This window comes from Palaemon carinicauda, chromosome 38 (genome assembly GCF_036898095.1).
Source record: "Palaemon carinicauda isolate YSFRI2023 chromosome 38, ASM3689809v2, whole genome shotgun sequence".
NCBI classification, from domain to species: Eukaryota; Metazoa; Arthropoda; class Malacostraca; order Decapoda; family Palaemonidae; genus Palaemon; species Palaemon carinicauda.
Genome location: NC_090762.1, coordinates 37,686,180 through 37,712,255, shown reverse-complemented (window position 1 = coordinate 37,712,255; position 26,076 = coordinate 37,686,180). Strand labels below are relative to the sequence as shown.

General features: G+C 38.1%; 1 long non-coding RNA gene across 3 annotated transcripts in view; it reads left to right on the top strand.

Moving 5' to 3' along the window:
* The window catches only part of LOC137630144 (uncharacterized), a 109,265-nt gene that overhangs the window by 48,719 nt on the left and 34,470 nt on the right, over positions 1–26,076 (top strand). For 2 of the 3 annotated variants that reach the window (XR_011041674.1, XR_011041675.1), the window contains exon 3: positions 10,031–10,138. The exons of the other annotated variant lie outside the window; for it this stretch is intronic. This is a non-coding gene — a long non-coding RNA (uncharacterized lncRNA). The remainder of the gene's footprint in view (positions 1–10,030; positions 10,139–26,076) is intronic. 3 annotated transcript variants of the gene reach the window in all.

The following is a 26,076-nucleotide window of genomic DNA, read 5'->3' as shown; positions in this document are numbered from 1 at the left end:
CATCATCATTACTTGCTACTCTACAACCCCAGTTGGAAAAGCGGGATGCTATAAACCCGGGGCTTCAACAGGGAAAATACCCCAGTGAGGAAAGGAAACCGGAAAAATAAAATATTTTAAGAACAATAACAACATTAAAGTAAATATTTTCTAAATAAGTTTTAAAAAAAATTGAGAAAACAAGTGGAAGAGAAATACGATAGAATAGTGTACCCGAGTGTACCCTCAAGCAAGAGAACTCAAACTCAAGACAGCGTAAGACCATGGTACAGAGGCTATGACACTACCCAAGACTACAGAACAATGGCTTGATTTTGGAGTGTCCACTGAACAATTACAGTGCAGTAGTTAACCTCTTGAGTGAAGATTTGTTTGGTAGTCTCAAGTGTTGTCAGGTGAATGAGGACAGAGGAGAATATGTAAAGAATAGGTTAGATTATTCGGTGTATGTGTAGGGAAAGGGAAAATGAACCGTAACCAGAGAGAAGGATCCAATATAGTACTGTCTGGCCAGTCAAAGCACCCAATAACTCTCTAGCGGTAGTATCTAAACGGGTGGCTGGTGCCCTGGCTAACCGAACTACCTATGGTACACACACACACACACGCATATATGTATACTTATATATATCCATGTATATATATATATATATATATATATATATATATATATATATATATATATATATATATATATATATATATATATAAATATACTCTGTAAATACACACACACACACACACACACACATATATATATATATATATATATATATATATATATATATATATATATATATATATATATATATACATATATACATATATACATATATATATATATATATATATATATATATATATATATATATATATATACATATATATATATATATATATATATATATATATATATATATATATATATATATACGGTATATGTTATATACATATACATACGTATATATATATATATATATATATATATATATATATATATATATATATATATATATATATATATATGTATGTATATATATATATATATATATATATATATATATATATATATATATATATATATATATATATATATATATATATATATATCATCTTCCTCTTGTATGCCTATTGAACCAAAGGGCCTCTGTTAGATTTCGCCAGTCGTATATATCTTGAGCTTTTAATTCATTACTTCTCCATTCATCATCTACTAGACACGTCATATTCCTCAGCCATGTAGACCTGGGTCTTTCAAATCTTCTAGTAATCTCTCTTATGGCTTCATTTCTAGCCCTGCCCTGCCATTTAACTCCCATTAGGTTCTTGAGGGCTTTGTTGGATATAGTTTCATTGTCATACCACGACTCATGTCCATACAGTAACACCGATCTCACCAAACTGATATATAGTCTGATTTTTATATGAAATTTTTAGGCGATTTGATTTCCAAAATTTTACTTAACTCAGTCATTTTCTGATTTTTTTTTTTTTTGTAATCTCATTGAACTCCAATTCTAAAGACACTATTAGAGATCACAGTTCCTAAATATTTAAATGATTCCACCTTATTAATCCTTTCTCCTTCCAATGATATTTCATCTTTCATTGTACATTCTGCTCTCATCATCTGTCTTTCTTCTATTTATCTTGAGCCCAACCTCCTGTGATATTTCATGCATTCTGGTAAGTAATCTTTGCAAGTCTTGTGATGTTCTGCTTATTAAGACAGCGTCAGCACACTGTAGGTCAGCTAATTTCCTATTTCCAATCAAGTCCAATAAATACCCCTTTCTGAGTGGGGATATATATATATATATATATATATATATATATATATATATATATATATATATATATATGTATGTATATATATATATATATATATATATATATATATATATATATATGTATGTATATATATATATATATATATATATATATATATATATATATATAATTTTAATAATTGGTAGAACTTCAAAAGTTCAAACTCGCTGCAAATATTATATTGAACAGGCTTACACAAGTCCTTTTATAGTTTGTATATAAAATATCTGTTTTAATGTTGTTAATGTTTGTGAAATATTTTATTTTAATTTTTCAATACTTCTTATGTTGTTTATTTCCCTATTTCGTTTCCTCACTGGATTATTTTTCCCTGTTGGAGCCCTTGGGCATATAGCATCTTGCTTTTCCATCTAGGGTTGTATCTTAGCTAGTAATATATATATATATATATATATATATATATATATATATATATATATATATATATATATATATATAAATATATATATATATAGATATATATATATATATATATATATATATATAGATAGATAGATATATATATATATATATATATATATATATATATATATATATATATATATATATTTATATATATTTATATATAATATACTCTTACGCCTATTAACGTAAAGTGCCTCGGTTACATTTCGCCATTCGTCTCTATCTTGAGCTTTTAAATCAGTACTTCTCCATTCATCATCATCTACTATACGTTCCAGAGTCCTCAGCCATGTGGGCCTGGGTCTTCCAACTCCTCCTGTGCCATGTGGAACACACTTGAAAGTTTGGTGAACTAACCTCTCTTGGGGAGTGACAAGAGCATGTCCAAACCATTTCCATCTACCCCTCACCATGATCTCATCCACACATGGCACTCGTGTAACCTCTCTTAAAGTTTCATTTCTAATCCTGTCCTACCATTCAGCTCCAAATGTTCATCTGAGGGCTTTGTTCTCAAATCTACAAAATCTGTTTTATATTATATTGTTATACCTCGATTCATGTCCACATAGTAAACCCGATCTCACTAAACTGATTTATAGCCTGGTTTTATATGTAATTTCTGGCAATTTGATTTCCAAATTTTATCCAAGCTAATCATTGTCTGGTATGCTTTTTTAAATCTTTCATTAAACTCTAATTCTAAATGACCTTGTATTAAAGATCATATTTCCAAAATATTTAAACGATTCCACCTCATTAATCCTTTCTCCTTCCCATGATATTTCATCTTTCATTGCATATTCCGTTCTCATCATCTCAGTCTTTCTTCTATTTATCATGAGCGCAGCCTCATGTGATATTTCATGCATTCTGGTAATCAAGCTTTGCAAGTCCGGTAGTGTTATGCTAATAAGGACAGCGTCATCAACATACTCTTGGTCATCTAATTTTCTATTACTAATTCATTCCAGTCCTTCTCCACCATCCCCAGCTGTTGTATGCATTACAAAATCCATGATGATAAACAACATAGATAACAACACATTCCCCTGCCGTACTCCGCTGTTCACTGGAAATTCATTTGATATGACTCTACTAACATTAACTTTACATTTGCTAGGCTAATGAACAGATTTATTTGAATTTATATATATGAGAGGAACTTCATGATAACGCAGGGCTCTCTACACAATTTAGCCGGTGCACACTATCAAAGGCTTTTTCGTAGTCCACAAAGGCCATCAAAATAGATTGAAAAAATAGTTTGTTGAAAGCGATTGAAATTTTTATCAAGATCATAGAAGCGAAGGGATGTGTAGAGTAAGCAGATGTGTTCTGTCTCCTTGACACTTGAAAATCTTTATTTGTGAACTAATATGAATGTTCCCAGGTAATAGTGGGCTGACTGGCGAATTTTGTGAATGTTATCATAGCGTGAGAAATGCAGAGATGTGGCAATGTGGTAAAAATGAAAGGATCCAAAAGTGTATTTTACTCGATTTTGTGATGTGAATGCATTGTCAATGAAAGAAATGTGTGTTTTATGATTTTGTAAGAGTAGAGGAAGGATCAGAAACGGTTGGATGAATGGTGTAAAAGTATGTTTTGTTGGATTCAATGCGCCTATTATTGTTGAGCTTTCTAAGGTTAAGGAAGTTTCACTGCACGTGGGTGTTATTAAAATTATATATATATATATATATATATATATATATATATATATATATATATATATATATACAAAGTATATATATATATACCTATAAATATATGTATATATATACACGGACATACAGTATATATACATGTAAATATATTTATATATATAATATACAGTATATATATATATATATATATATATATATATATATATATATATATATATATATATATATGTGTGTGTGTGTGTGTGTGTGTGTGTGCTTTTTATGTATATTGATTTATCTCTCTTATATACTTTATGTAAACTTTACACGTGGACGATTGCTTGATTATTTATCAAACAATCACGTTCTTATTGTAATCAAAACATCAACAACATTAGCCACGATATAATAACAACAATAATAAAGATGATAATGATCATTGTTATTCTGTAATCATGAGTGTGAACAATTGGTCCTGAGACAATGAAATCAGTTTAACCAGTTTGAAGTATCATCTGATATTGTGGTTTTATAATTAGATACTAATATTTGCTTTGCCTTTAGTGTATGACTTTGGCATTGGAAGGTAGAAAATAAGTTTCTCTCTCTCTCTCTCTCTCTCTCTCCTCTCTCTCTCTCTCTCTCTCTCTCTCAAGGAAAATGACACAGATGTTATTAGTAGGATTTATATCGTCTAATTATCAGTTGTCACAAGTTAACTCCTACAATAGATTTACACCCTCTTTCCCGCCCTCGTCAAGCGATGGAAACAGGAAATCAACCCAGAATAATTGTCTGCGTTGTAAAAGAATTGCAGTGCGAATTAGTGTCCAATCAGAGAGGAATGCTTGGCTGTCCCTCCTCTTCGCACAAGGCCACTTGCGTATTTGTATTACCTTGAAGAGAAGGCCACAGCTGATGACCGCTAAATATGCTCATTTCCTGTGCGATTGCCTTGCAGTTCCCTGAAGGGAGTACGCCCTTCGTACAAAGGCGGTTTCGAGCAAAAATAACTTAATTTCCCTTGCTTTCCATCTTGACCGAGTTTGTTTTAGTTCTGTTGTTATTACCGGAGCGTGAACAACAAGGAATGCGTTCTCACGCGTATACGCCAGGGGAAGGAAAATCAGTCGCATTACGCGTTTCAAGCTTCTTCTTCGTGTAGAACTAACTTTAGGTTAGGTATAAGAAACATAAACTATGCGAGATAGGCAGCGGAGATGACTGAAGATGTTCTTATGGAAATGAATGAAACCTCCAATACTGAGATTATCAAACAAATCTTACCTCAAGGGGTTAACTACTGCACTCTTAATTGTCCAGTGGCTACTTTCCTCTTGGTAAGGGTAGAATAGACTCTTTAGCTATGGTAAGCAGCTCTTCTAGAAGGACACTCCAAAATCAAACCAAAGTTCTCCTGTCTTGGGCAGTGCCATAGCCTCTGTACCATAGTCTTCCACTGTCTCTGGGTATAGTTCTCTTGCTTGAGGGTGCACTCGGGTGCATTATTCTATCTTATTTATCTTCCCCTTGTTTTTTTAAGTTTTTATAGTTTTTATACAAAAGACTTAACTTAATGTTGTTACTGCTCTTAAAATATCGTATTTTAATTGTTCATTACTTCTTTTGTAGTTTATTTATTTCTTTATTTCCTTTTCTTAATGGACTATTTTTATCCCTGTTGGGGCCTTTGGGCTTATACGTTCCTGCTTTTCAAGCTAGGGTTGTAGCTTAGCTAGTAATAATGATAAAAATAAAGAGCAGGTGGGTCTGCCCGACTGTCCTTTTACACTGCTTCTGCCGTTTATGTCACTTAACCGGGGAATTGAAGCTGTTTTTATCTCCCAATATATCCGGAACTTAAACTAGAGAGTTATGGCGTCTTTTGACCGGCCAGACAGTACTACATTGGATCCTTCTCTCTGGTGACGGTTCATTTTCCCTTTGCCTACACATAAACTGAATAGTCTGGCATATTCTTTACAGATTCTCCTCTGCCCTCATACACCTTCTTGGTAAGGGTAGTAAAGAGACTTTAGCTATGGTAAGCATCTCTTCTAGGAGAAGGACACTCCAAAATCAAACATTGTTCTCTAGTCTTGGGTAGTGCCATAGCCTCTGTACCATGATCTTCCAATGTCTTTGGTTAGAGTATTCTATCTAATTTCCCTTCCTTTTGTTTTGTTGAAGTTTATATGGATTATATAGGAGATATTTGATTTAATGTTGTTACTCTTAAAATATTTTTTTTCCTCTTTTCCTTTCCTCACTGGGCTATTTTCCCTTTTGGAGCCCCTGGGCTTATAGCATCCTGCTTTTCCAACTAGGGTTGCAGCTTAGCAAATTATAATAATAATAATAATAATAATAATAATAATAAATAATTGAGAGATTTAACTGTCGAGTGAATAGCCTAATGAATAGAAATTAAAACTGAATTATATTCCCAAAATTTCATAAATCAATTCCAGTGATTTTAATTTTTTAATTTTTTTATTTATTTATTTTTTTTTTTTGCATGCGTGTAATGTATTTCACTCTCCCTCCGCAATTTATGGCAAATGTGAACATTAACAAGAAATCCAAATTTCCCCCGATATCACTTTGCAAATTGAAAGAATCAAAACTCACGCTATAATTAGTCAAACACCTTCCAAGTAATAAAGGGGAAGAATAGTAGAGGGAAAGGATCTGATTCCTCAAACTTGTTAGTTCCTTTGGTCGCTGCAACCTCATCATCCTTGTGAGCTAAGGATGGGGGGTTTTGGGGGAGCCTATAAGTCTATCTGCTGAGTCCTCAGCAGCCATTGCCTGGCCTTCATTGGTCCTAGCTTGGGTGGAGAGTGGGCTTGGGCGCTGATCATATGTAGCCTATATATAGTCAGTCTCTAGGGCGTTGTCTTACTCTATAGAGCAGTGTCACTGTCCCTTTCCCCTGCCATTCATGAGTGCCATTTAAAGTCTCCTTTTCAAACTACATTTCCATTCTGTGAAGAATTCACGCGGAAGTGATCCGATGCACAAAGTTCATAAGTGGTTAGTTAAAGTGTGTCATAAAAAATCTGTGAGGAGGATAAACAACATAGGTGACAACACATTCCCTTGGAGTACTCAGCTGTTTACTGGCAATTAATTTGATAAGACTCCATTAACAATTAACTGCGCAGTGAAAGTTAAGTTTATTACACGCTGAATGGAAGTGACAGCAGCCAGTGAAGCGTCCGTGGCAATGAGCAAGGTCAATACAGATTATAATTCATTCTTGACAGCTCTTGGAGAACGAAGAAAAAATAAACTAAAATAAAGAGCCTTGTTTTGGGATTTTACTCTGATCAATTTCAGTATTCTTTTAAACAAATTAATATGAATTCTTGATTAATAGTTTAGTAATTGAGGATTTTGAAAAAAACGAGAATGCATTTTCTAAAGATAATTCATACTGTTTAAAATATTTAATGGATCGTTATAAATTTTTTGAATACTACTGTCGGATTTACTTTAGCCTTCTAATCAACTATAATTGTTCAGTGGCTGTTTAATATTCAAAAAGAATAGATAAAGGCCAAGTCCAAAATAGATATTTATTACAAATAGATTAAAAAAAAAAAGTATGAAAAATGACCACAAAAATATTCAACTAAAATCTAAATATGGAAATAAACAAACTATTCTAAGTACTTATTCTACAATAATTAAGCACCCTTTGGTCAGATCCAGGGCGGAAGGGGGGGGGGGGTGTGGGGTGGAGGAACAACAAAGTAACTTTTCCTAAAATGAGAAAAAAAGTAAATGTTTTTTGGCCCAAAAAAAATCAATACTCTTTTCAACATTTATTTGCAGTAGGTAAATAACAGTTTTTGGCTGAAATTTTTACAGGATATTATCATCATCTTACAGCAAAAGTGTAAAAGAATCTCAAAATGGCTGCCAACCACACCACCTTGTAAGGCCAAATCTGTTACCTGAAAGGGAGAAAGATATGTCAAGGCTATAAACGAAATTAAAAATGGGTCGGCAGCCGGACCAGATGGAGTTCCAGCGATTTTGTTAAAATAAACTGCAAACACTATCGCGAAGCCGCTTGCAATACTGCTAAGACAAAGTGTAGATATGAGCGAGATATATGTTAAACATAAATTAGCTTATATAACCCCTATCTTCAAAAGTGGATCAAGACTAGAGGCAAGCAATTATAGACCTGTTAGTCTAACATCACATATGAAAGTGTATGAGAGGGTAATAAAAAAGAAAATAATGGACCAATTGGTTAAAAGTAATCTGTTTAATATAGGTCAACACGGTTTTGTGCCTGGAAAAAGTACACAAACCCAACTGATAGCATACTATGAAAACATATACAAAAATATAATAAGTGAAAAAGACACAAATGTGATCTATCTAGATTTTGCAAAAGCCTTTGACAAGGTAGACCACAATATATTAGAGAAAAAATGAGAAAGCATAATATTGTGGGAAAGATAGGAAAATGGGTAAAAGGATTCCTGCAAAACAGAAAACAGATAGTGGTTGCAAATGACGAGAAATCAGATGAAGTCAGGTACTATCTGGCGTGCCACAAGGTACGGTTTTAGCTGCACTGCTGTTTGTTATTATGATCTCAGACATAGACTGTGATGTTGAAAACTCCGTAGTGAGAAGTTTCGCCGATGACACAAGAATAAGTAGAGAAATTACTTGTGATGAAGATAGGAACTCACTACAAAGAGATCTAAACAAAATATATGAATGGGCGGAGATAAATAGTATGGTATTTAACTCCGATAAATTCGAATCAATGAATTATGGAAACAGAGAAGGAATGGTATGTGCATACAGGGTACCTAATATCGAGACAATCACAAACAAGGAAGCAATTAAAGACCTTGGTGTAATGTTAAATAGGAATATGTTATGCAACGACCAAATAGCAAATCTGCTGGCTAAATATAAAGCAAAAATGGGAATGTTATTCAGACACTTTAAAACAAGAAAAGCTGAACACATGATTATGCTTTACAAAACTTATGTACGTAGTACTCTTGAGTACTGCAATGTGATATGGTACCCACACTACCAAAAGGATATTGCGCAAATAGAGAGTGTACAAAGGTCCTATACTGCTAGAATAGAAGTTAAGGACCTTGCTTACTGGGAAAAACTGCAATTTTTAAAACTATACAGTCTAGAAAGGAGAAGAGAACGCTACATGATAATACAAGCATGGAAGGAATTACTGAAAACATCATGGAGCTTAAAATATCAGAAAGAGCAAGCCGAGGTAGATTAATAGTGCCAAAAAATATTCCTGGTAAACTAAGAATGGCGCACAGAACATTAATCCACTACGCAGCAGCATCGATAATGCAGCGACTATTTAATGTACTGCCAGCTTATCTAAGAAACATATCAGGAGTGAGCGTAGATGTGTTTAAGAATAAGCTCGATAAATACCTAAGATGCATCCCAGACCATCCAAGACTGGAAGATGCAAAATACACCGGAAGATGCACTAGCAACTCTCTGGTGGATATACGAGGTGCCTCACACTGAGGGACCTGGGGGAACCCAAACAAAAAATAAGGCAATAAGGAAAAAAAAATATGTTATTTTGTAATGAATGACTGAATGCAATTTCTCTCTCTCTCTCTCTCTCTCTCTCTCTCTCTCTCTCTCTCTCTCTCTCTCTCTCTCTCTCTCTCTCTCTCTCTCTCTCCAAATGTTATTTTGTATTGAATGACAATTCAATTCTCTCTCTCTCTCCTCTCTCTCTCTCTCTCTCTCTCTCTCTCTCTCTCTCTCTCTCTCTCTCTCTCTCTCTCTCTCTCTCTCTCTCTACAAATGTTATTCTGTATTGAATGACTAAATGCAATTTCTCTCTCTCTCTCTCTCTCTCTCTCTCTCTCTCTCTCTCTCTCTCTCTCTCTCTCTCTCTCTCTCTCTCTACAAATGTTATTTTGTATTGAATGACTGAATGCAATCTCTCTCTCTCTCTCTCTCTCTCTCTCTCTCTCTCTCTCTCTCTCTCTCTCTCTCTCTCTCTCTCTCTCTTACTATAAATATTTGTATTGAATAACCGAATGCAATCATAAATAAAATGTTAGAATATGATTTATTTCTTTTTTCAGAGGTTAAACTCACTTGTCAAGAAGATGAGATTCTTCCCGTTCGTGGCTTGAGAACCCCCATCTTACGTCACAAGACACTTGGAGGATAACATACTGTGTTAATTACAGGTTAGTGGTTAACGAGGAGGATAACGTACTGTGGTAATTGCAGGTTAGTGGTTAACGAGGAGGATAACATAGTGGTAATTGCAGGTTAGTGGTTAACGAGGAGGATAACATACTGTGGTAATTACAGGTTAGTGGTTAACGAGGAGGATAACATACTGTGGTAATTAGAGGTTAGTGGTTAACGAGGAGGATAACATACTATGGTAATTACAGGTTAGTGGTTAACGAGGAGGATAACATACTGTGGTAATTACAGGTTAGTGGTTAACGAAAAAAAAATTTGTGCTTTTTTAAAGCCTAATCATTCCCATCTATAAGGGGAAGGTTTTTAATAGGAATGTGGCAACTGCAGAGGAATAAAGTTGATAAAAGTGGGAAAAGATGCAGACAAAGAAGAAAACATCTAACTCGAAAAGTTCTCAAGTTATTGAAGTAAGGAATCTTTAAATAAATTTTTAACATTAAATTTCATCCTGTTCGATGAAATTCATTCTGATAGTCCTAAAGTACATTAGGCTAGCCTGCTATTTCTACAAATAGAGTACTCTCAATATTTTGAGGTAATGAAATACTATTCCACCGTCATCCAGGCTTTTTGTCATATTTCTCTTTTTAAAGCTCCCTCACTGAGTACTTCCCACAGCATTCACATGGCAATGTACTTATATTTATCAACTTCATCCAGGTTTTTTTAAATTTTTCTCCCTTTGTTAGAGCCCAAAGCGTGAACATGATGCCTTACTTACATTGATTAACTTAATCCAGGTATTTGCCACTTTTCTCACTACCCTTTCAACAAGTTCTTCCTACAACATGCTCATGGCCACATACTCAGGTTGAATAAGTTAATCCAGGTATTTTCCACTTTTTTCACTACCCTTTAAACGAGTTCTTCCCTCAACATGCTCATAGCCACATACTTAAGTTGAACAACTTAATCCAGGCTTTTGACACTTTTTTCACTTTGCTACAGTCTCAATAATAACTTCCCATAGCGTACAAATAGCCTTTCACTTACGTTGATTAACTTAATCTAGGTTTTTGCCACTTTTCTCACTACCCAACGAGTTCTTCCTATAACATGCTCATAGCCACATGTTTACGTTGAATAACTTAATCCAGGCTATTGACACTGTTCTCCCTTTGTTACAGCCCTCTCAATAATAACTTCCTACAGCGGCACATGACCCCTTACTTGCATTAACTAACTTAATCCAGATATTTGTCACTTTTTACACTACCCTTTCAATGACTTCTACTTATGACATGCTCATAGCCACATATTTATGTTGAATAACTTAATCCAGGCTTTTGACACTTTGTTACAGCCTTCTCAATAATAACTTCCTACAGCGGCACATGACCCCTTATTCACGTTAATTAACTTAATCTGAATATTTAGCACTTTTTCACTACCCTTTAAACGAGTTCTTCCCTCAACATGCTCTTAGCCACATACTTATGTTGAATAACTTAATCCAGGCTTTTGACACTTTTCTCACTTTGTTTCAGCCCTCTCAATAATAACCTATTGCAGAGTGCACTCGTCCCCTTACTTGCATTAATTAACTTAATCCAGATATTTGTCACTTTTTTCACTACCCTTTCAACGAGTTCTTCCTACAACAAGCTCATAGTCACATACTTACCTTGATTAACTTAATCCAGGCTTTTGCCACTTTTCTCACTGTGTTACAGCCCTCTCAATAGTTACTTCACACAGTGTACGCAAGGTCCTTTACTTATGTTTATTAACTTAATCCAGGTTTTTGCCCCTTTTCTCACTACCCTTTCTACGAGATTTCCCCCACAACATGATCATAGCCACATAGTTACGTTGTATAAATTGATCCAGGTTTTTGCCCCTTTTCTCACTACCCTTTCAACGAGTTCTCCCCCGCAACATGCTCATAGCCATATAGTTACATTGTGTAACTTAATCCAGGTTTTTGCTCCTTTTCTCACTACCCTTCAAATGAGTTTTCCCCCACAACATGCTCATAGCCACATAGTTACGTTGTATAACTTAATCCAGGCTTTTGCCCCTTTTCTCACCTCCCTTTCAACGAGATCTCCCCCACAACATGCTCATAGCTACATAGTTACGTTGTATAAGTTAATTAAGTTTTTTGCCCCTTTTCTCACTACCCTTTCAATGAGTTCTCCCTCACAACATGCTCATAGCTACATAGTTATGTTGTATGTATAACTTAATTAAGTTTTTTGCCCCTTTTCTCACTACCCTTTCAACGAGTTCTCCCCCACAACATGCTCATAGCCACATAGTTACGGTGTAGAAGTTTATTAAGTTTTTTGCCCCTTTTCTCACTACGCTTTCTACGATATCTCTCCCACAACATGCTCATAGCCACATAGTTACGTTGTATAAGTTTATTAAGTTTTTTGCCCCTTTTCTCACTACCCTTTCAATGAGTTCTCCCCCACAACATGCTCATAGCCACATAGTTACGTTGTATAAGTTTATTAAGTTTTTTGCCCCTTTTCTCACTACCCTTTCAACGAGTTCTCCCCCACAACATGCTCATAGCCACATAGTTACGTTGTATAAGTTTATTAAGTTTTTTGCCCCTTTTCTCACTACCCTTTCAATGAGTTCTCCCTCACAACATGCTCATAGCCACATAGTTACGTTGTATAAGTTTATTAAGTTTTTTTGCCCCTTTTCTCACTACGCTTTCTACGAGATCTCCCCCACAACATGCTCATAGCCACATAGTTATGTTGTATTACTTGATTAAGATTTTTGCCCCTTTTCTCACTACCCTTTAAACGAGTTCTCCCCCACAACATGCTCATAGCCACATAGTTATGTTGTATAACTTGATTAATTTTTTTGCCCCTTTTCTCACTACCCTTTCAACGAGTTCTCCCCCACAACATGCTCATAGCTACATAGTTATGTTGTATAACTTAATTCAGTTTTTTGCCCCTTTTCTCACTACCTTTTCTACGAGATCTCCCTCAGAACATGCTCATAGCCACATAGTTATGTTGTATAAGTTAATTAAGTTTTTTGCCCCTTTTCTCACTACCCTTTTAAGAGATCTCCCCCACAGTATGCTCATAGCCACATAGTTATGTTGTATAGCATCATCCAGGTTTTTGCCCTTTTTCTCACTACCCTTTCAACGAGTTCTCCCCCACAACATGCTCATAGCTACATAGTTATGTTGTATAACTTAATCCAGCTTTTTTCACCTTTTCTCACTACCCTTTCAATGAGTTCTCCCCCACAACATGCTCATAGCCACATAGTTACGTTGTATAACTTAATAAGTTTTTTGCCCCTTTTCTCACTGCCCTTTCAATGAGTTCTCCCCCACAACATGCTCATAGCCACATAGTTACGTTGTATAACTTAATAAGTTTTTTGCCCCTTTTCTCACTGCCCTTTCAATGAGTTCTCCCCCACAACATGCTCATAGCCACATAGTTACGTTGTATAACTTAATAAGTTTTTTCCCCTTTTCTCACTGCCCTTTCAATGAGTTCTCCCCCACAACATGCTCATAGCCACATAGTTACGTTGTATAACTTAATAAGTTTTTTCCCCTTTTCTCACTGCCCTTTCAATGAGTTCTCCCCCACAACATGCTCATAGCCACATAGTTACGTTGTATAACTTAATCAAGTTTTTTCCCCTTTTCTCACTGCCCTTTCAATGAGTTCTCCCCCACAACATGCTCATAGCCACATAGTTACGTTGTATAACTTAATCCAGTTTTTTGCCCCTTTTCTCACTGCCCTTTCAATGAGTTCTCCCCCACAACATGCTCATAGCCACATAGTTACGTTGTATAACTTAATAAGTTTTTTCCCCTTTTCTCACTGCCCTTTCAATGAGTTCTCCCCCACAACATGCTCATAGCCACATAGTTACGTTGTATAACTTAATCAAGTTTTTTCCCCTTTTCTCACTGCCCTTTCAATGAGTTCTCCCCCACAACATGCTCATAGCCACATAGTTACGTTGTATAACTTAATCCAGTTTTTTCCCCTTTTCTCACTGCCCTTTCAATGAGTTCTCCCCCACAACATGCTCATAGCCACATAGTTACGTTGTATAACTTAATCCAAGTTTTTTCCCCTTTTCTCACTGCCCTTTCAATGAGTTCTCCCCCACAACATGCTCATAGCCACATAGTTACGTTGTATAACTTAATCCAAGTTTTTTCCCCTTTTCTCACTGCCCTTTCAATGAGTTCTCCCCCACAACATGCTCATAGCCACATAGTTACGTTGTATAACTTAATCCAAGTTTTTTCCCCTTTTCTCACTGCCCTTTCAATGAGTTCTCCCCCACAACATGCTCATAGCCACATAGTTACGTTGTATAACTTAATCCAAGTTTTTTCCCCTTTTCTCACTGCCCTTTCAATGAGTTCTCCCCCACAACATGCTCATAGCCACATAGTTACGTTGTATAACTTAATCCAAGTTTTTTCCCCTTTTCTCACTGCCCTTTCAATGAGTTCTCCCCCACAACATGCTCATAGCCACATAGTTACGTTGTATAACTTAATCCAAGTTTTTTCCCCTTTTCTCACTGCCCTTTCAATGAGTTCTCCCCCACAACATGCTCATAGCCACATAGTTACGTTGTATAACTTAATCCAAGTTTTTTCCCCTTTTCTCACTGCCCTTTCAATGAGTTCTCCCCCACAACATGCTCATAGCCACATAGTTACGTTGTATAACTTAATCCAAGTTTTTTCCCCTTTTCTCACTGCCCTTTCAATGAGTTCTCCCCCACAACATGCTCATAGCCACATAGTTACGTTGTATAACTTAATCCAAGTTTTTTCCCCTTTTCTCACTGCCCTTTCAATGAGTTCTCCCCCACAACATGCTCATAGCCACATAGTTACGTTGTATAACTTAATCCAAGTTTTTTCCCCTTTTCTCACTGCCCTTTCAATGAGTTCTCCCCCACAACATGCTCATAGCCACATAGTTACGTTGTATAACTTAATCCAAGTTTTTTCCCCTTTTCTCACTGCCCTTTCAATGAGTTCTCCCCCACAACATGCTCATAGCCACATAGTTACGTTGTATAACTTAATCCAAGTTTTTTCCCCTTTTCTCACTGCCCTTTCAATGAGTTCTCCCCCACAACATGCTCATAGCCACATAGTTACGTTGTATAACTTAATCCAAGTTTTTTCCCCTTTTCTCACTGCCCTTTCAATGAGTTCTCCCCCACAACATGCTCATAGCCACATAGTTACGTTGTATAACTTAATCCAAGTTTTTTCCCCTTTTCTCACTGCCCTTTCAATGAGTTCTCCCCCACAACATGCTCATAGCCACATAGTTACGTTGTATAACTTAATCCAAGTTTTTTCCCCTTTTCTCACTGCCCTTTCAATGAGTTCTCCCCCACAACATGCTCATAGCCACATAGTTACGTTGTATAACTTAATCCAAGTTTTTTCCCCTTTTCTCACTGCCCTTTCAATGAGTTCTCCCCCACAACATGCTCATAGCCACATAGTTACGTTGTATAACTTAATCCAAGTTTTTTCCCCTTTTCTCACTGCCCTTTCAATGAGTTCTCCCCCACAACATGCTCATAGCCACATAGTTACGTTGTATAACTTAATCCAAGTTTTTTCCCCCTTTTCTCACTGCCCTTTCAATGAGTTCTCCCCCACAACATGCTCATAGCCACATAGTTACGTTGTATAACTTAATCCAAGTTTTTTCCCCCTTTTCTCACTGCCCTTTCAATGAGTTCTCCCCCACAACATGCTCATAGCCACATAGTTACGTTGTATAACTTAATCCAAGTTTTTTCCCCCTTTTCTCACTGCCCTTTCAATGAGTTCTCCCCCACAACATGCTCATAGCCACATAGTTACGTTGTATAACTTAATCCAAGTTTTTTCCCCCTTTTCTCACTGCCCTTTCAATGAGTTCTCCCCCACAACATGCTCATAGCCACATAGTTACGTTGTATAACTTAATCCAAGTTTTTTCCCCCTTTTCTCACTGCCCTTTCAATGAGTTCTCCCCCACAACATGCTCATAGCCACATAGTTACGTTGTATAACTTAATCCAAGTTTTTTCCCCCTTTTCTCACTGCCCTTTCAATGAGTTCTCCCCCACAACATGCTCATAGCCACATAGTTACGTTGTATAACTTAATCCAAGTTTTTTCCCCCTTTTCTCACTGCCCTTTCAATGAGTTCTCCCCCACAACATGCTCATAGCCACATAGTTACGTTGTATAACTTAATCCAAGTTTTTTCCCCCTTTTCTCACTGCCCTTTCAATGAGTTCTCCCCCACAACATGCTCATAGCCACATAGTTACGTTGTATAACTTAATCCAAGTTTTTTCCCCCTTTTCTCACTGCCCTTTCAATGAGTTCTCCCCCACAACATGCTCATAGCCACATAGTTACGTTGTATAACTTAATCCAAGTTTTTTCCCCCTTTTCTCACTGCCCTTTCAATGAGTTCTCCCCCACAACATGCTCATAGCCACATAGTTACGTTGTATAACTTAATCCAAGTTTTTTCCCCCTTTTCTCACTGCCCTTTCAATGAGTTCTCCCCCACAACATGCTCATAGCCACATAGTTACGTTGTATAACTTAATCCAAGTTTTTTCCCCCTTTTCTCACTGCCCTTTCAATGAGTTCTCCCCCACAACATGCTCATAGCCACATAGTTACGTTGTATAACTTAATCCAAGTTTTTTCCCCCTTTTCTCACTGCCCTTTCAATGAGTTCTCCCCCACAACATGCTCATAGCCACATAGTTACGTTGTATAACTTAATCCAAGTTTTTTCCCCCTTTTCTCACTGCCCTTTCAATGAGTTCTCCCCCACAACATGCTCATAGCCACATAGTTACGTTGTATAACTTAATCCAAGTTTTTTCCCCCTTTTCTCACTGCCCTTTCAATGAGTTCTCCCCCACAACATGCTCATAGCCACATAGTTACGTTGTATAACTTAATCCAAGTTTTTTCCCCCTTTTCTCACTGCCCTTTCAATGAGTTCTCCCCCACAACATGCTCATAGCCACATAGTTACGTTGTATAACTTAATCCAAGTTTTTTCCCCCTTTTCTCACTGCCCTTTCAATGAGTTCTCCCCCACAACATGCTCATAGCCACATAGTTACGTTGTATAACTTAATCCAAGTTTTTTCCCCCTTTTCTCACTGCCCTTTCAATGAGTTCTCCCCCACAACATGCTCATAGCCACATAGTTACGTTGTATAACTTAATCCAAGTTTTTTCCCCCTTTTCTCACTGCCCTTTCAATGAGTTCTCCCCCACAACATGCTCATAGCCACATAGTTACGTTGTATAACTTAATCCAAGTTTTTTCCCCCTTTTCTCACTGCCCTTTCAATGAGTTCTCCCCCACAACATGCTCATAGCCACATAGTTACGTTGTATAACTTAATCCAAGTTTTTTCCCCCTTTTCTCACTGCCCTTTCAATGAGTTCTCCCCCACAACATGCTCATAGCCACATAGTTACGTTGTATAACTTAATCCAAGTTTTTTCCCCCTTTTCTCACTGCCCTTTCAATGAGTTCTCCCCCACAACATGCTCATAGCCACATAGTTACGTTGTATAACTTAATCCAAGTTTTTTCCCCCTTTTCTCACTGCCCTTTCAATGAGTTCTCCCCCACAACATGCTCATAGCCACATAGTTACGTTGTATAACTTAATCCAAGTTTTTTCCCCCTTTTCTCACTGCCCTTTCAATGAGTTCTCCCCCACAACATGCTCATAGCCACATAGTTACGTTGTATAACTTAATCCAAGTTTTTTCCCCCTTTTCTCACTGCCCTTTCAATGAGTTCTCCCCCACAACATGCTCATAGCCACATAGTTACGTTGTATAACTTAATCCAAGTTTTTTCCCCCTTTTCTCACTGCCCTTTCAATGAGTTCTCCCCCACAACATGCTCATAGCCACATAGTTACGTTGTATAACTTAATCCAAGTTTTTTCCCCCTTTTCTCACTGCCCTTTCAATGAGTTCTCCCCCACAACATGCTCATAGCCACATAGTTACGTTGTATAACTTAATCCAAGTTTTTTCCCCCTTTTCTCACTGCCCTTTCAATGAGTTCTCCCCCACAACATGCTCATAGCCACATAGTTACGTTGTATAACTTAATCCAAGTTTTTTCCCCCTTTTCTCACTGCCCTTTCAATGAGTTCTCCCCCACAACATGCTCATAGCCACATAGTTACGTTGTATAACTTAATCCAAGTTTTTTCCCCCTTTTCTCACTGCCCTTTCAATGAGTTCTCCCCCACAACATGCTCATAGCCACATAGTTACGTTGTATAACTTAATCCAAGTTTTTTCCCCCTTTTCTCACTGCCCTTTCAATGAGTTCTCCCCCACAACATGCTCATAGCCACATAGTTACGTTGTATAACTTAATCCAAGTTTTTTCCCCCTTTTCTCACTGCCCTTTCAATGAGTTCTCCCCCACAACATGCTCATAGCCACATAGTTACGTTGTATAACTTAATCCAAGTTTTTTCCCCCTTTTCTCACTGCCCTTTCAATGAGTTCTCCCCCACAACATGCTCATAGCCACATAGTTACGTTGTATAACTTAATCCAAGTTTTTTCCCCCTTTTCTCACTGCCCTTTCAATGAGTTCTCCCCCACAACATGCTCATAGCCACATAGTTACGTTGTATAACTTAATCCAAGTTTTTTCCCCCTTTTCTCACTGCCCTTTCAATGAGTTCTCCCCCACAACATGCTCATAGCCACATAGTTACGTTGTATAACTTAATCCAAGTTTTTTCCCCCTTTTCTCACTGCCCTTTCAATGAGTTCTCCCCCACAACATGCTCATAGCCACATAGTTACGTTGTATAACTTAATCCAAGTTTTTTCCCCCTTTTCTCACTGCCCTTTCAATGAGTTCTCCCCCACAACATGCTCATAGCCACATAGTTACGTTGTATAACTTAATCCAAGTTTTTTCCCCCTTTTCTCACTGCCCTTTCAATGAGTTCTCCCCCACAACATGCTCATAGCCACATAGTTACGTTGTATAACTTAATCCAAGTTTTTTCCCCCTTTTCTCACTGCCCTTTCAATGAGTTCTCCCCCACAACATGCTCATAGCCACATAGTTACGTTGTATAACTTAATCCAAGTTTTTTCCCCCTTTTCTCACTGCCCTTTCAATGAGTTCTCCCCCACAACATGCTCATAGCCACATAGTTACGTTGTATAACTTAATCCAAGTTTTTTCCCCCTTTTCTCACTGCCCTTTCAATGAGTTCTCCCCCACAACATGCTCATAGCCACATAGTTACGTTGTATAACTTAATCCAAGTTTTTTCCCCCTTTTCTCACTGCCCTTTCAATGAGTTCTCCCCCACAACATGCTCATAGCCACATAGTTACGTTGTATAACTTAATCCAAGTTTTTTCCCCCTTTTCTCACTGCCCTTTCAATGAGTTCTCCCCCACAACATGCTCATAGCCACATAGTTACGTTGTATAACTTAATCCAAGTTTTTTCCCCCTTTTCTCACTGCCCTTTCAATGAGTTCTCCCCCACAACATGCTCATAGCCACATAGTTACGTTGTATAACTTAATCCAAGTTTTTTCCCCCTTTTCTCACTGCCCTTTCAATGAGTTCTCCCCCACAACATGCTCATAGCCACATAGTTACGTTGTATAACTTAATCCAAGTTTTTTCCCCCTTTTCTCACTGCCCTTTCAATGAGTTCTCCCCCACAACATGCTCATAGCCACATAGTTACGTTGTATAACTTAATCCAAGTTTTTTCCCCCTTTTCTCACTGCCCTTTCAATGAGTTCTCCCCCACAACATGCTCATAGCCACATAGTTACGTTGTATAACTTAATCCAAGTTTTTTCCCCCTTTTCTCACTGCCCTTTCAATGAGTTCTCCCCCACAACATGCTCATAGCCACATAGTTACGTTGTATAACTTAATCCAAGTTTTTTCCCCCTTTTCTCACTGCCCTTTCAATGAGTTCTCCCCCACAACATGCTCATAGCCACATAGTTACGTTGTATAACTTAATCCAAGTTTTTTCCCCCTTTTCTCACTGCCCTTTCAATGAGTTCTCCCCCACAACATGCTCATAGCCACATAGTTACGTTGTATAACTTAATCCAAGTTTTTTCCCCCTTTTCTCACTGCCCTTTCAATGAGTTCTCCCCCACAACATGCTCATAGCCACATAGTTACGTTGTATAACTTAATCCAAGTTTTTTCCCCCTTTTCTCACTGCCCTTTCAATGAGTTCTCCCCCACAACATGCTCATAGCCACATAGTTACGTTGTATAACTTAATCCAAGTTTTTTCCCCCTTTTCTCACTGCCCTTTCAATGAGTTCTCCCCCACAACATGCTCATAGCCACATAGTTACGTTGTATAACTTAATCCAAGTTTTTTCCCCCTTTTCTCACTGCCCTTTCAATGAGTTCTCCCCCACAACATGCTCATAGCCACATAGTTACGTTGTATAACTTAATCCAAGTTTTTTCCCCCTTTTCTCACTGCCCTTTCAATGAGTTCTCCCCCACAACATGCTCATAGCCACATAGTTACGTTGTATAACTTAATCCAAGTTTTTTCCCCCTTTTCTCACTGCCCTTTCAATGAGTTCTCCCCCACAACATGCTCATAGCCACATAGTTACGTTGTATAACTTAATCCAAGTTTTTTCCCCCTTTTCTCACTGCCCTTTCAATGAGTTCTCCCCCACAACATGCTCATAGCCACATAGTTACGTTGTATAACTTAATCCAAGTTTTTTCCCCCTTTTCTCACTGCCCTTTCAATGAGTTCTCCCCCACAACATGCTCATAGCCACATAGTTACGTTGTATAACTTAATCCAAGTTTTTTCCCCCTTTTCTCACTGCCCTTTCAATGAGTTCTCCCCCACAACATGCTCATAGCCACATAGTTACGTTGTATAACTTAATCCAAGTTTTTTCCCCCTTTTCTCACTGCCCTTTCAATGAGTTCTCCCCCACAACATGCTCATAGCCACATAGTTACGTTGTATAACTTAATCCAAGTTTTTTCCCCCTTTTCTCACTGCCCTTTCAATGAGTTCTCCCCCACAACATGCTCATAGCCACATAGTTACGTTGTATAACTTAATCCAAGTTTTTTCCCCCTTTTCTCACTGCCCTTTCAATGAGTTCTCCCCCACAACATGCTCATAGCCACATAGTTACGTTGTATAACTTAATCCAAGTTTTTTCCCCCTTTTCTCACTGCCCTTTCAATGAGTTCTCCCCCACAACATGCTCATAGCCACATAGTTACGTTGTATAACTTAATCCAAGTTTTTTCCCCCTTTTCTCACTGCCCTTTCAATGAGTTCTCCCCCACAACATGCTCATAGCCACATAGTTACGTTGTATAACTTAATCCAAGTTTTTTCCCCCTTTTCTCACTGCCCTTTCAATGAGTTCTCCCCCACAACATGCTCATAGCCACATAGTTACGTTGTATAACTTAATCCAAGTTTTTTCCCCCTTTTCTCACTGCCCTTTCAATGAGTTCTCCCCCACAACATGCTCATAGCCACATAGTTACGTTGTATAACTTAATCCAAGTTTTTTCCCCCTTTTCTCACTGCCCTTTCAATGAGTTCTCCCCCACAACATGCTCATAGCCACATAGTTACGTTGTATAACTTAATCCAAGTTTTTTCCCCCTTTTCTCACTGCCCTTTCAATGAGTTCTCCCCCACAACATGCTCATAGCCACATAGTTACGTTGTATAACTTAATCCAAGTTTTTTCCCCCTTTTCTCACTGCCCTTTCAATGAGTTCTCCCCCACAACATGCTCATAGCCACATAGTTACGTTGTATAACTTAATCCAAGTTTTTTCCCCCTTTTCTCACTGCCCTTTCAATGAGTTCTCCCCCACAACATGCTCATAGCCACATAGTTACGTTGTATAACTTAATCCAAGTTTTTTCCCCCTTTTCTCACTGCCCTTTCAATGAGTTCTCCCCCACAACATGCTCATAGCCACATAGTTACGTTGTATAACTTAATCCAAGTTTTTTCCCCCTTTTCTCACTGCCCTTTCAATGAGTTCTCCCCCACAACATGCTCATAGCCACATAGTTACGTTGTATAACTTAATCCAAGTTTTTTCCCCCTTTTCTCACTGCCCTTTCAATGAGTTCTCCCCCACAACATGCTCATAGCCACATAGTTACGTTGTATAACTTAATCCAAGTTTTTTCCCCCTTTTCTCACTGCCCTTTCAATGAGTTCTCCCCCACAACATGCTCATAGCCACATAGTTACGTTGTATAACTTAATCCAAGTTTTTTCCCCCTTTTCTCACTGCCCTTTCAATGAGTTCTCCCCCACAACATGCTCATAGCCACATAGTTACGTTGTATAACTTAATCCAAGTTTTTTCCCCCTTTTCTCACTGCCCTTTCAATGAGTTCTCCCCCACAACATGCTCATAGCCACATAGTTACGTTGTATAACTTAATCCAAGTTTTTTCCCCCTTTTCTCACTGCCCTTTCAATGAGTTCTCCCCCACAACATGCTCATAGCCACATAGTTACGTTGTATAACTTAATCCAAGTTTTTTCCCCCTTTTCTCACTGCCCTTTCAATGAGTTCTCCCCCACAACATGCTCATAGCCACATAGTTACGTTGTATAACTTAATCCAAGTTTTTTCCCCCTTTTCTCACTGCCCTTTCAATGAGTTCTCCCCCACAACATGCTCATAGCCACATAGTTACGTTGTATAACTTAATCCAAGTTTTTTCCCCCTTTTCTCACTGCCCTTTCAATGAGTTCTCCCCCACAACATGCTCATAGCCACATAGTTACGTTGTATAACTTAATCCAAGTTTTTTCCCCCTTTTCTCACTGCCCTTTCAATGAGTTCTCCCCCACAACATGCTCATAGCCACATAGTTACGTTGTATAACTTAATCCAAGTTTTTTCCCCCTTTTCTCACTGCCCTTTCAATGAGTTCTCCCCCACAACATGCTCATAGCCACATAGTTACGTTGTATAACTTAATCCAAGTTTTTTCCCCCTTTTCTCACTGCCCTTTCAATGAGTTCTCCCCCACAACATGCTCATAGCCACATAGTTACGTTGTATAACTTAATCCAAGTTTTTTCCCCCTTTTCTCACTGCCCTTTCAATGAGTTCTCCCCCACAACATGCTCATAGCCACATAGTTACGTTGTATAACTTAATCCAAGTTTTTTCCCCCTTTTCTCACTGCCCTTTCAATGAGTTCTCCCCCACAACATGCTCATAGCCACATAGTTACGTTGTATAACTTAATCCAAGTTTTTTCCCCCTTTTCTCACTGCCCTTTCAATGAGTTCTCCCCCACAACATGCTCATAGCCACATAGTTACGTTGTATAACTTAATCCAAGTTTTTTCCCCCTTTTCTCACTGCCCTTTCAATGAGTTCTCCCCCACAACATGCTCATAGCCACATAGTTACGTTGTATAACTTAATCCAAGTTTTTTCCCCCTTTTCTCACTGCCCTTTCAATGAGTTCTCCCCCACAACATGCTCATAGCCACATAGTTCCGTTGTATAACTTAATCCAAGTTTTTTCCCCCTTTTCTCACTGCCCTTTCAATGAGTTCTCCCCCACAACATGCTCATAGCCACATAGTTCCGTTGTATAACTTAATCCAAGTTTTTTCCCCCTTTTCTCACTGCCCTTTCAATGAGTTCTCCCCCACAACATGCTCATAGCCACATAGTTACGTTGTATAACTTAATCCAAGTTTTTTCCCCCTTTTCTCACTGCCCTTTCAATGAGTTCTCCCCCACAACATGCTCATAGCCACATAGTTCCGTTGTATAACTTAATCCAAGTTTTTTCCCCCTTTTCTCACTGCCCTTTCAATGAGTTCTCCCCCACAACATGCTCATAGCCACATAGTTACGTTGTATAACTTAATCCAAGTTTTTTCCCCCTTTTCTCACTGCCCTTTCAATGAGTTCTCCCCCACAACATGCTCATAGCCACATAGTTCCGTTGTATAACTTAATCCAAGTTTTTTCCCCCTTTTCTCACTGCCCTTTCAATGAGTTCTCCCCCACAACATGCTCATAGCCACATAGTTCCGTTGTATAACTTAATCCAAGTTTTTTCCCCCTTTTCTCACTGCCCTTTCAATGAGTTCTCCCCACAACATGCTCATAGCCACATAGTTCCGTTGTATAACTTAATCCAAGTTTTTTCCCCCTTTTCTCACTGCCCTTTCAATGAGTTCTCCCCCACAACATGCTCATAGCCACATAGTTCCGTTGTATAACTTAATCCAAGTTTTTTCCCCCTTTTCTCACTGCCCTTTCAATGAGTTCTCCGCCACAACATGCTCATAGCCACATAGTTCCGTTGTATAACTTAATCCAAGTTTTTTCCCCCTTTTCTCACTGCCCTTTCAATGAGTTCTCCGCCACAACATGCTCATAGCCACATAGTTCCGTTGTATAACTTAATCCAAGTTTTTTCCCCCTTTTCTCACTGCCCTTTCAATGAGTTCTCCCCCACAACATGCTCATAGCCACATAGTTCCGTTGTATAACTTAATCCAAGTTTTTTCCCCCTTTTCTCACTGCCCTTTCAATGAGTTCTCCCCCACAACATGCTCATAGCCACATAGTTCCGTTGTATAACTTAATCCAAGTTTTTTCCCCCTTTTCTCACTGCCCTTTCAATGAGTTCTCCCCCACAACATGCTCATAGCCACATAGTTCCGTTGTATAACTTAATCCAAGTTTTTTCCCCCTTTTCTCACTGCCCTTTCAATGAGTTCTCCGCCACAACATGCTCATAGCCACATAGTTACGTTGTATAACTTAATCCAAGTTTTTTCCCCCTTTTCTCACTGCCCTTTCAATGAGTTCTCCGCCACAACATGCTCATAGCCACATAGTTACGTTGTATAACTTAATCCAAGTTTTTTCCCCCTTTTCTCACTGCCCTTTCAATGAGTTCTCCGCCACAACATGCTCATAGCCACATAGTTACGTTGTATAACTTAATCCAAGTTTTTTCCCCCTTTTCTCACTGCCCTTTCAATGAGTTCTCCGCCACAACATGCTCATAGCCACATAGTTACGTTGTATAACTTAATCCAAGTTTTTTCCCCCTTTTCTCACTGCCCTTTCAATGAGTTCTCCCCCACAACATGCTCATAGCCACATAGTTACGTTGTATAACTTAATCCAAGTTTTTTCCCCCTTTTCTCACTGCCCTTTCAATGAGTTCTCCCCACAACATGCTCATAGCCACATAGTTACGTTGTATAACTTAATCCAAGTTTTTTCCCCCTTTTCTCACTGCCCTTTCAATGAGTTCTCCGCCACAACATGCTCATAGCCACATAGTTACGTTGTATAACTTAATCCAAGTTTTTTCCCCCTTTTCTCACTGCCCTTTCAATGAGTTCTCCGCCACAACATGCTCATAGCCACATAGTTACGTTGTATAACTTAATCCAAGTTTTTTCCCCCTTTTCTCACTGCCCTTTCAATGAGTTCTCCGCCACAACATGCTCATAGCCACATAGTTACGTTGTATAACTTAATCCAAGTTTTTTCCCCCTTTTCTCACTGCCCTTTCAATGAGTTCTCCGCCACAACATGCTCATAGCCACATAGTTACGTTGTATAACTTAATCCAAGTTTTTTCCCCCTTTTCTCACTGCCCTTTCAATGAGTTCTCCGCCACAACATGCTCATAGCCACATAGTTACGTTGTATAACTTAATCCAAGTTTTTTCCCCCTTTTCTCACTGCCCTTTCAATGAGTTCTCCGCCACAACATGCTCATAGCCACATAGTTACGTTGTATAACTTAATCCAAGTTTTTTCCCCCTTTTCTCACTGCCCTTT